The sequence below is a fragment of the Arvicanthis niloticus genome, chromosome 13, assembly GCF_011762505.2.
Source record: "Arvicanthis niloticus isolate mArvNil1 chromosome 13, mArvNil1.pat.X, whole genome shotgun sequence".
NCBI classification, from domain to species: Eukaryota; Metazoa; Chordata; class Mammalia; order Rodentia; family Muridae; genus Arvicanthis; species Arvicanthis niloticus.
In genome coordinates this window covers 56,190,148-56,200,822 of record NC_047670.1, presented here as the reverse complement: position 1 = coordinate 56,200,822, position 10,675 = coordinate 56,190,148, and the positions used below count along the sequence as shown (strand labels likewise).

General features: G+C 44.4%; 1 protein-coding gene across 1 annotated transcript in view; it reads left to right on the top strand.

Annotated features, from left to right (window-relative positions):
* The first annotated feature begins 250 nt into the window (after positions 1-250).
* The window catches only part of Mrtfa (myocardin related transcription factor A), a 168,751-nt gene continuing 158,326 nt past the window's right edge, over positions 251-10,675 (top strand). The window contains exon 1 of the mRNA XM_034517562.2: positions 251-514. The gene's annotated coding sequence lies outside the window, so the exon portion shown is untranslated. The remainder of the gene's footprint in view (positions 515-10,675) is intronic.

The window sequence follows — 10,675 nt, the reverse complement described above, 5'->3', positions numbered from 1 at the left end:
TCATCGCGGACCTCCTCCCACCTCCTGGCCGCAGCTCCGCCAGTTCCAGACTTCCCTCAGCGATGAAGTCATCTCTCAGTTATCGATTGGCTGCGCTGCGCTGTCAGTCACAGGAAGTCGCGCCGCCGTACTAGCCTTCCTCGTTCCTCTTCCTTCGGCGAACGCCCCCTAAGTCGGGCCAGCCCTGACGGCGCTAGGTTTCTGATTGGTCGACACGGCTGTCGCTCCCAGGCGGGGGGGGTGCGGGGGCGGGACCCAGTGTGGTGGGAGGGCCCGCAGCTTCCGTGGCTGAGTGGAGCCGGCGGCGGTCGTGTCTGCGGTGTCCCCGGCGGCGAGAACGACCGTCCCACCCTCCCCACCCCCTCGTTCCCGCTCGCCACGCTCCCTTTGCTCGCGCAGACGTCTCCACATCTTGGTGCAGCCTGACTGGTCCTTGAGGCTCGTGAGGATACGTGAGCGGCTGGCACCGGAGTGGGGCGAGCCACGGAGCCCGGGCCAGGAGGCGAACGAGGCGGTGAGTGAGAGTTCGGGCAGGGTCCCCCTCCCCCACCGGCCCCGCCCCACTCGAGCATCCTTTCTCCCTGCGACCCTTCTGTGTGCGCCCTGGACTAGCCGGACGCTGCGGGCTCCGAGCCCGGGACTGCCTCCCGCAGTCCTCCACTCCAGTCCCGCCCTTTCCCTAGAGGCTGGGGTCTCAGAGCCCCGGTCACTCGGCCGGGCAGTCGGGTGCGACCGTGCACCTGTGCACCGCCTTGCAGGGCTGTGCTTGCTAGGGAGCAGCTAGGTTCCCGCCCTGGCTGCTCCCCGAGTGTGTGTAATCTGCTTGGGACCGGTCGGGCGCTTTCTCCTTGTGCAAACCTGGAGGATCCAGGTGCAATCCTTAGGCTTCTCACGGAAAGGAGGTTCACCTGGACCTGACGACCGTCTAGCAGCATGGGTGCCTCCAGGTCTGCAGGGCTCCGCAGATTAGAAACTTGACCGCCAAAGATGTGCCCGTCTCGTGTTTGTGTGTGTGTCTGTCTGTCTGTCTGCATGTCTGCATACCTTTGATGACTTCTGCTCTCACTCCAGAAGAAAAGATCAATACTATAGAGTGGTTTGTGCTGGAGCTTTTTCTGTTAAATTGTCCTACAGACGTTTAGATTGCTTATCTGGAAAATGGAATTTAGCAATACCCATTACATTGGAATGTAGATAGTAAATGAAAGAATTCGCATAAAACGCTTGACGCGGTGTTCAACACATACAAGGAAGGGTCCAAGAAAAGACGAGTATTCTGATGTTGAGAAGAACTGCCGGATATAGTGTAAGTACCAGCACAGCTCGTCTTTGTCAGGATTTCTCTTTGTTAAATGATATAACCAAACAGATTGGTGGTCAGTTTACCGTTTGCCTGCATACTTGCCATAAAGTGTGTGAAGACTAAGAATGTGAACCTAAGAATGTTACTTAAATATGATGAAATTACACCTATGCTTCATGGGTTTACATAGTTTTTTAAATCTATAAGTATCTGGAATGTCCCCAATTTGTAAGTTTTTGAGGTCTGAAGCTAATTAAAGCCTGCAGCCCGATCTTTATGTTCAAGAAATGAAACTTAAGGGCTTTACTTTGGAAGCTCCTTCCACCAAAAAAGTTCACTTAGGAAGTTTTATTGTTGAAAATGAACCGTCTTCCAAGGGGTAAAATGGTACAGCCAACTGGCCTGCAGCCCCATCACTGCAGAGAGGGGACCCTTGGCTGAAAGTTAAACTGAGTTTCATCTACTGGTGTTTGTCTCTTTCATAGCAAATCAAAGGGCTTTCTGATAGTTAGCTGTTTTTTTTTTTTTTTTTTTTTTTTTTTTTTTTTTTTTTAAAGTGGGGTAACTTACTAAGTAGACCAGGCTGGCCTTGAATCCACAGAGTTCTGCCTGCCTCTGATTTCTGAGTGCTGGGATTAGAGGCCTGTGCCTTAGAAAGAAGCAGACTGCTGCTGATTTCTTTAGAGAGAGAGATCCAAAGAAAAATGTCTGTAGTTCAGGGCTAGCATTTCATTCAGTTCTTGAGAAGTGTCCTGTTTAACAAGGCCTTCCAGAGTCACATTCACTAGAGCAAGTTTGTTTTTTTATTTAGAGTTAAATCAGGAGAGAGAAGTGTAATGTGTCTCCCATCATCCAAAAGTATTTATTGCAGACTTTCCATGTCCTTAATACTCTGCCAGATACTGCAAGGGAGGGATTCGGAACAGTATAAAACAGGATCTTAGCCCATAAAGGGCAAAACCATAAAGTTGGGGTCACCCAGTAGTAATTATGGATACTTCTAAAGTAATGACTTCATTTATTCATTCAGCAGACTTTTTGTTCCAGGCATGTAATGTGCCAGGTGTTTTTATGAGCTGAGATCAAGATAAGTCAGATATGGGCTTTGGTCTGGAGGGGCAGAAGGTGACAGGTGGTTAGAATGAGGTGAAATGAAGTCTAGGGTAAACCCAGAATTGAAGGAGAAAGGCAAGACAGCTTTTTTTTTTTTTTTTTTTTTTTTTTAATATATATAATTGAATTGATGGGAAAGTTTAAAGAGAAGATGGTGTTTGAGGTGCATCTTAATTCCACTGAGCAAGATAAAGACGATCCCAGATAAAAGAAACTGAACTTAGCTTTCTGACATATTCCAAAAGCAGTTATGAGCATTTGGGCCAAACAAAAGGAAGGAAACTTAACATTCTATAACAGTGGTTCTCAACCTGTGGGTCATGACCCCTTCGACAAACCATCTCTAAAAATATTTACATTACACTTCATAACAGTAGCAAAATCACAGCTATGAAGTAGCAACAAAAATAAATTTATGGTTGGGGTTACCACAACATGAAGATTTAAAGGGCCAAAACCTTAGGAAGGTTTTGATGCCCATTACGTAAAAGGCATTAGTTCAGGCTCTTTTGCCCCCTTTCAGGGCTAGTGTTTGAACACATGGCCTCATGCTTGCAAGAACACTCTACCAGCCCTGTGGTTTTTGGGACAGATTTCTTTCTTGTAACATAGGCTAATTGGAACTTACCATGGAGCCTAGAACTCAGAGCAGTCTCCCCCTGCCCCAGACCCCTAAGTGCTGAAATTACAGGTATGAGCCACCATATCCAGCTTCATCTCTCCCTTCCACTCCCCAACCTGAGGAAAGTCCTTGAAGATTGCTCAGGCTGGGTCTTGAACTAGGCTATCCTTCTGCATCAGATTCCTGACTGACTGGGGCTGCAGTTCCCATGTGCTCAGCTTGGATTCTTTTGTTCCTCACGTCAAAGGCTCTTCTTAGGACATAGTAGATGCTCTGCAAAACCTGTTGGATATAAAATTAACACTAATTAAATATTTACTCTGTATAAAATATGTGTGCTTGGGATGAGAGAGCTGATTGACACATGGAACATTTGTCTCCTGCCTGAGAAAATACTGAACTCACTGTGTAGACCAGGCTGGCTTCAAACTCAGAGATTCACTTGCCAGTACCATTCCAGAATGCTGGGATTAAAGCTGTGTGCCACTGCGCCGTGCTTTCAGTTGGATTTTAATTAGAAAGTTTTTTTTTTTTTAAGGACATTGATTGTTGATGTGGGTGAACATAAGACATGACTAAAGATGGACCCCCAGTGGAAGGAAGGTGGTTGCTGTCGATGTGAAAGGGCTTAATGGAGTCTGGAAACTTACCAGGCATGGTGACTTAACCCTGTAGCTCCAGGATTCAGGATGACAAGACAGGAAGACAGAGAGTTCAAGGGCAGCCTCTCTCAAAACTGAAAGCTGGAGAGGCGGCTCAGCAGTGAAGAGCCTTTGCTTTGAAAGAAAACAAGAGGAGACCTGGGTTTGGATTTCAGCATCTATGAAACAAGCTTGGCATGGTCCCACCAATGTCAGTAACCCCAGAACTGAGGCCGAGGCAGACAGTGGGGGGGACCCCTGGGGCTTCCAGTCTGGGGTGCAGGGAGAGACCCTGCCTCAAAAGAATAAGGCAGAGGGCAGCAGCAGATCTCAGACAGCATTCTCTGGCCTCTGCATACTTGTGTACCTACATACTTATGCACACCCACATTTGCACATGCATACATACTTAAAAACTGCAAAACAACCCGCCAAACCCCTAAGCAAGAAAATAAATGAACTAGTCACTATTTTTTGGAGGTGGGGGGTGTTTCAAGATAGGGTAGTCCTGGCTGCCCTGGGACTTCCCTGTAGACCAGGCTGGCCTTGAACACATGAAATCTGCCTGCCTCTGCCTCCTGTGAGTCAGATATTTGGGGGCAGTTTGGTTGGGTGGGTCAGGGTCTTGAAAGAGACTGTAGCATGTTTGGTGGTGTAGTTATCTGTAAGCTTAACTGAGGCTGGTGGATCCTCCTCCTCCATTGTGACTACCTGTGCAGCTGACAATTTGGTGTGTGCAGGCTTTCTAGAGGGATGACTCAATTCCTCCTTATAGGGCCTTTCCCACAGAGTTTACTGAGTGCTCTTCTGGGTCTGCTTTAGGTTTAGAAGTCACATGTTATAATTTCTCCAGTATCCTGTTTCTTATACATTGTGGGAAGGGACGATAGAAGAAATGAATGCCAAGAGATAAGGATTCTGAGATGCTGGAATTAGGACCCAGGGCTTCATGCATGCTAGATGAGTACTGTCCCATTGAGCCACACCCTCCGTGTATGTGGAACATTTTAAGCAGTCTGTCACCATTAACATGAAGGGCAAATATTTTGTCTTCTCTGTAAAATGAGGTGGAGTTGTTTGTCCGATACTGGAGAAAATGATAAGTTATCAGAATGATAGACAAGCAGCTGAAGAGTATTAATAGTTCATGTAAATACTAGAGTCAGTACACCGCTGGGCTGGAGTGGTGGCCCCACTCCTGGTTCTGTGACTGATGCACATGCTTGTCTTTTTTGTGACTCACTACCTGTAAAATGGGGATGAAGATAGTATACACTTTATATTGTTAAAATGGGGCTAAAAAGTATAAGCTCAGAATAACTTTCCATCCCACTGTCATGATTTATGGTTCTTGGCAGTAGCATAGATGTTGACATGAGTGCATGAGGCTGGAGTCTGAAAGATGAGTGAATGACTGTCCATTTTCTATTCAGAATACAGTCTAGATAATCTCAATCCTCTGTCTCCTCCCCTCCTCTCTCTTGTGTGTGTGTGTGTGTGTGTGTGTGTGTGTGTGTGTGTGTGGTGTATGGCGGCCAGGGACAATTTGCAGGAGTTTGTTTTTTTTTTTTTTTTCTTCCACCTGTGGATCCTGGAGCTTGAACCTAGGTTGTCAAGACTTGGTGGTAGATGTCTTTACCTCTGACCCATCTCGCTGCCTCCTGTAGGATTGATAATTTTGATTTTCCATAGTAGAGTGCAGTGCTAGTTCATTTACTTTATTTGAAACAGGGTCTTGTCCTGGAACTCAGTGTGTAGTCAGGTTGACTTTGAACTCTCAAGAGCCTATTGCTTCTGCCTCCTGGGAGTTGGGATTAGAGGTATACACCACCTCACCCACCTGCAGCAGCTTTGTTGAGTTTAACTGCTCAGTTAGAGCAAGAGCACAGTTGCTTGCTAAGGGTGTGTATTTCCCTTAGACTGTCCTTTGAATGGCTGAGTCAACCTTCTGCAGAATGGGTTCAGCCAGATGCAGTACTTAGGGGTGCTCGAAGAGAAATTAGGGGTAAAAGTACATAGGATGAGAACAGGTGTGGCTAATGCTTCAGGAGAGGTTAAGCTGAGGGAATTTAAAGGCACAGAAAGTTAAAGCAAAAGGAGCTGCCAGTGTGGAGGGTAGAAGTTTAGGAATTGAAAGAACAGATAGTGTGATTCCTGCCCCCACAAAGGGACAAACCCCTCACAGACATTAGTCCTTTTCCATAGATTGCCTTAAGGATGAAACTAACTTGTGGAACTAGAAATGGATTAAATGTTCTGGGTCTTTGAAATCACAAAGAGATCATTTTGTCTAACAGGAAAATATGGGTCAGGTGTGTGTGTGTGTGTGTGAGAGAGAGAGAGAGAGAGAGAGAGAGAGAGAGAGAGAGAGACAGACAAGGACACCTAGGCAGACATTTTTATGTGATCTATGTACTTCATACATAGACCTGCTGTCATTTCCCTGTTTCCCGATCCTCCTGCTTCCACCTTCCAAATGCTAAGATGATAGGCCTGAGCCACCACACCTTAACTATCTTGTCCGAAGAGGGAAGATATTAGACTTCATTGTCTGCAGGTGTTAAGGGAGAAAGTGAGTTCCCTGCCATGTGCCAGGAGGGGAACTCCCGAAGTGATCTCAGTTCTGTAGTTCAACTTTTTCATGGTGTTGTTTTTCAGATGAAATGATTTGAGGGTCCAATGCTGAGTCTGGGCCACTCCCTCACTGTGGTTAAGCTATGTGGACCCAGTGGTGAGGGCACTGTACAGTCCTTGGAAGGAGTGCTCTGAAAGGTCCCTTTTCTTTTCAGATACCTTATTTTTATTTTTGTGTTTGGTTTGTTACTCTTCACTCTTTGAGGGGGGATATGGTGATTAAGACAGGGTTTCTTTGTGTAGCCCTGGAACTGCCTCTGTAGACCCTGCTGGTCTGGAACTCGCCTGCTTCTGCCTCTCAAGTTCTGGGATTGATTAAAGGAGTGCTCCACCATGCCTGGCCTCACTCTTAATACTATACATTTAGGAATCTCATTTGCAAATGAGACCTGATGACGTGACATGGATATTTTTATTTTTTAACTCCAGATTGGCCTTGAAGTTAAAATATGGCTGAGTTTAGCCTTGAACACTTGACCCTCCTACCCATGCTTCATTTTGAAACCTAGAATGTTCTTCAGTTTTTAAAATTGAATTTGAATATAGATGTGCGGTTAACAGGTCTTTGTCATCTTGGTGGCTTTGATTGACATTTTTGCACAAATATTTAAAAATTGAATCATAATGGGTATAATATGAAAAAAAAAGTCTGACTCTCCAAGTCCAGTAGCCAATAAAATTATGTCAGAAGTTTAAGGGCTTTGGGGCTGGGGACATGGCTTAGCAGTTAAGAGCACTGGCTGCTCTTCCAGAGGACCCAGGTTCAATTCCCAGCAACCACATGTCAGCTCATAACTGTAACTCTTAAGATCTGACACTCTCACACTGACCTACAAGCAAAATACCAGTGCACATAAAATAAAAGTAAATTATTAAAGAGAAAGCTTAAGGGCAGCACAAGAGTACCTGTTCCTCGTCAGGGTGTTATGTGACATCATCTGTTCGTTAGCTCTCAACAGCAGGTCTGTGGTAAGTGGTAAGCAGTGCTGAGAGAGGAGCAAACTCAGGAGGGTCACAGTCAGCATTTGGACCTTAGTGTTTGAACGTTCCTGTGGTGTCTGCACGGTTAGTGGGAACTGTCAGTGAGAGTAATTCGTGACAATAGTCAAGGTGTTATAACTTCTAAGACACTCCTGGTCACATTCCTTATATGTGTTTAGTTGTCATTTCTGCAGTGGAGACTTCACATCTTAAACTGCTAAATAAATACTTAACCAAATATGGGCATACTATAACGTCCAAATGTTTAGAATTTTTTTGCTAGTGTTTCAGTGTCTTTTTAATTGTATATTGTGTAAGTGATGCCAGGATCTCTCTGTCTTGGTTAGTTTGTACATATTTTCACTGCCACAAAAATTTACAGGGACTTAGAGGGTTTCCCTCTCTTTATACTTTAGGATATACCATGTTGCCTTTGGTGTTAATGATGCTTGACCCTTTAGGGTTTTCCCATTGTAGTACTGGGGATTGAACTCAAGGTATATGCTAAGCAAATATCCTACCACTAAGCTACATCTGAAGTCTAAATCTTAACCTTTTTAATTTTTTGAGTTAGAGTCTATCACAATAGGACAGGCTGGTCTGAAGCTTGTATTGGGTAGCCTAGGCTAGTTTAGAACACCCAGAAGACCTCTTATCGCAACCTCCCAAGTTTTGAGAATACAGACACGAACAACTGTACCTGGCTCTTGATTTTATATGTAGTAATATAATGGATATTTTTGAGTTTGCCATATGTATGCTGTCTGTCCTTTACAGAGTAGAAGTAAGGAGGCAGGGATATAGTTCAGTTGATAGAGTGTTTTCCTGGTGCACACAGATTCTTGGGGCCAATCCCCAGTATCACATAGATCAGGTCTGGTGTCACATATTTATAATTTTAGTACTGGGGAGGAGAGGCTAACTTGGGCACTGTGAAATTCAGAAGGAAAAAGCTGAGGTGGGGCAGGAATTTAGACATAAAAAAATGTGTTCTTTTGTTTGGAGGCTGTGATGAAGGCCTTTAATCCCAGCACTCAAAAGGCAAGTGGATCTCTGAGTTCACTGAGTTGAGGCCAGCACAGTCTACAGATTGAGTTCTAGGGTAGCCAAAGCTACACAGAGAAACCCTGACAAAAACAATAACCCCAAACAACAAACAGAAGTTATTTTCTTCTAAACCCTTGGTGTAAGTGATGATTACTGTTTTGGATCAGCCGCTTTTGTCTCCTGATGTTGGGATTACAGTAGTATGTCACCACACCAGCTATATTGTATTTTTATCTTGATTGATTGATTGGGCTGACCATGAACTTGCTAGGCCAGCTTGACCTTCAAGTCACAGTTTTCCTGCCTCAGCCTCTGAGTGTGAGTCCCAGTTAAGGCCTCACTCTTCAGACCTCCGCAGACACATCCCTGAAGGTAATGGCATTCGTGGAAGGCAGTGCTGCTGTGTTTAGAATGCAGTGACCTGGTTCACGCTGCTGCTGCTGCTGCTGCTGCTCAGACTTTTTTTTCCTCTCTCTCTCTCTCTCTCTCTCTCTCTCTCTCTCTCTCTCTCTCTCTCTCTCTCTAAGTGAAAAAGGATGGCCTGGAATGGGAGTACAGCAAATGAAAACATGTTATTAATATTTTGAAATGAAACAAATTTTAGTAGAGGTTCATAGGATGGTATGGTTCATTTTGTGTCTCTCTTGATCTCTGTACCTTTAATCAATTAATCTAAATCAGAAATACTTCTGCACAATTACGATGCTCTCCTTTTTTAACATTTATCTAAAAGCTGATTCTGAAGATAAACCTGAAAAATTAAAATGTTTGAAGGCTGGACATAACTTTGACAATTTCGGCAAGGTGTCCATGGCATTTTATTTTCAACATGTCTAGTAAACTGTTGGGTGCCTAAATAAAACTGAGTTAATTATAGTGTAACTTTTGTTCTATTTGGAGAGTGGTAAGGGATTTTTGAATGCTCTCCAGCATTCACCTTCATTAAGTGAGTGTAGAAAACTTAGAAAGCTCTTCCTAGAGCAGAAGCTTTCAAAAGTTAGCATTGTCATTGCTCTCCCTGCATTTCTGCATAGCAGGCTTCCCCAGCCATCAGGCTGGGATCACGTGCACCTGAGTTCTGTCCTGGCTCTGCTCTGTGCCAGCTCTGTGATCTTGGGCAAGGGAGCTAGATGTTTAGAATCTTCATTTTCTCGTAGGTTAGTTGTGAGAACTAAATAGTTACATGTAAAGCATTCAGTGCACGATAGTCATTTAATGCCTGTTTATTTCTCTTAGTCCCCTACTAGAGTTTCTTTAGTAGCACTAGCCACAGTCACTTTTTTAAAAGTTTATTTTGCAAGTGTGTGCATGTTTGTTTGTATGCTATACATGTGCACATTTGTATGGAGGTCAGAGAATAATGTTGGTCTCATTCCTCAGATACTGGATTAGGGTTCTCTAGAGGAACAGAACTTATAAAATGAATTTTTCTCTGTGTGTGTGTGTGCGTACATATACACACATAAAATATATGCACATACACACATGTACATATATTACGCATGTACATGTATACATACACATATGTGTATATGGATATATACATCTATACATACATATATATACCACACACATATATGAAGGGGATTTATTAGAGTGGCTTACAGTTGTGGTCCAGTTAGTTCAAAAATGACTTTTTACCAATGGAAGGTCAAAGGATCCAGTAGTTTCTCAGGCCACGAGGCTGGATGTCTCAGCCGGTCTGCAGTGTGTACTGGAGTCCTTCAGACGTAGGGTCTAATGCCAGTGAAGGGATGCACTTGCCAGCCAGAGCCACAACAAGCAGGCAAAGAGCAAAAGCCTCCTCCTTCCAGTATGTCCTTTATATGGGCTGCCAACAGGTGTGCCCAGATTAAAGTTGAATTTTTCCACCTCAAAAGATCTGGGTTAAAGGTGGGGTTTCCTACTTGAAGTGATTTAAGAAAAATCCTTCACAGGTGTGCCCAGCCACTTAGGTTTGAGTTAGTTTCAGATGTAGCCAAGTTGACAACCAGGAGTGGCCCACGGGTGCCTTCTTCCTCTTGTTTTTCCACAGGTTCTCATTAGTCTGGAACTTTGCCAAGTAGGCTACACTAACTGGTTAGTGAGCTTTCAGGAGTTTGCCTCTCTGCACCCCATCTCCACATTGCTAGGCTTATAGGCATATGCCACTGTGCCCAGTTTTTGTTTGTTTTTAACATGGGTTTTGTAGTGTGAACCCAGGTCCTCACACCTTGGAGGCAAGTACTTTACTAACTGCATTGCCATCTTCAACCCCTTGCACAGTTACTAAGGTCTGTCTGTAAGTGTTAGTGATGCTGCTGTATGCCCAGCATCAGCATAGTGGCTAACATG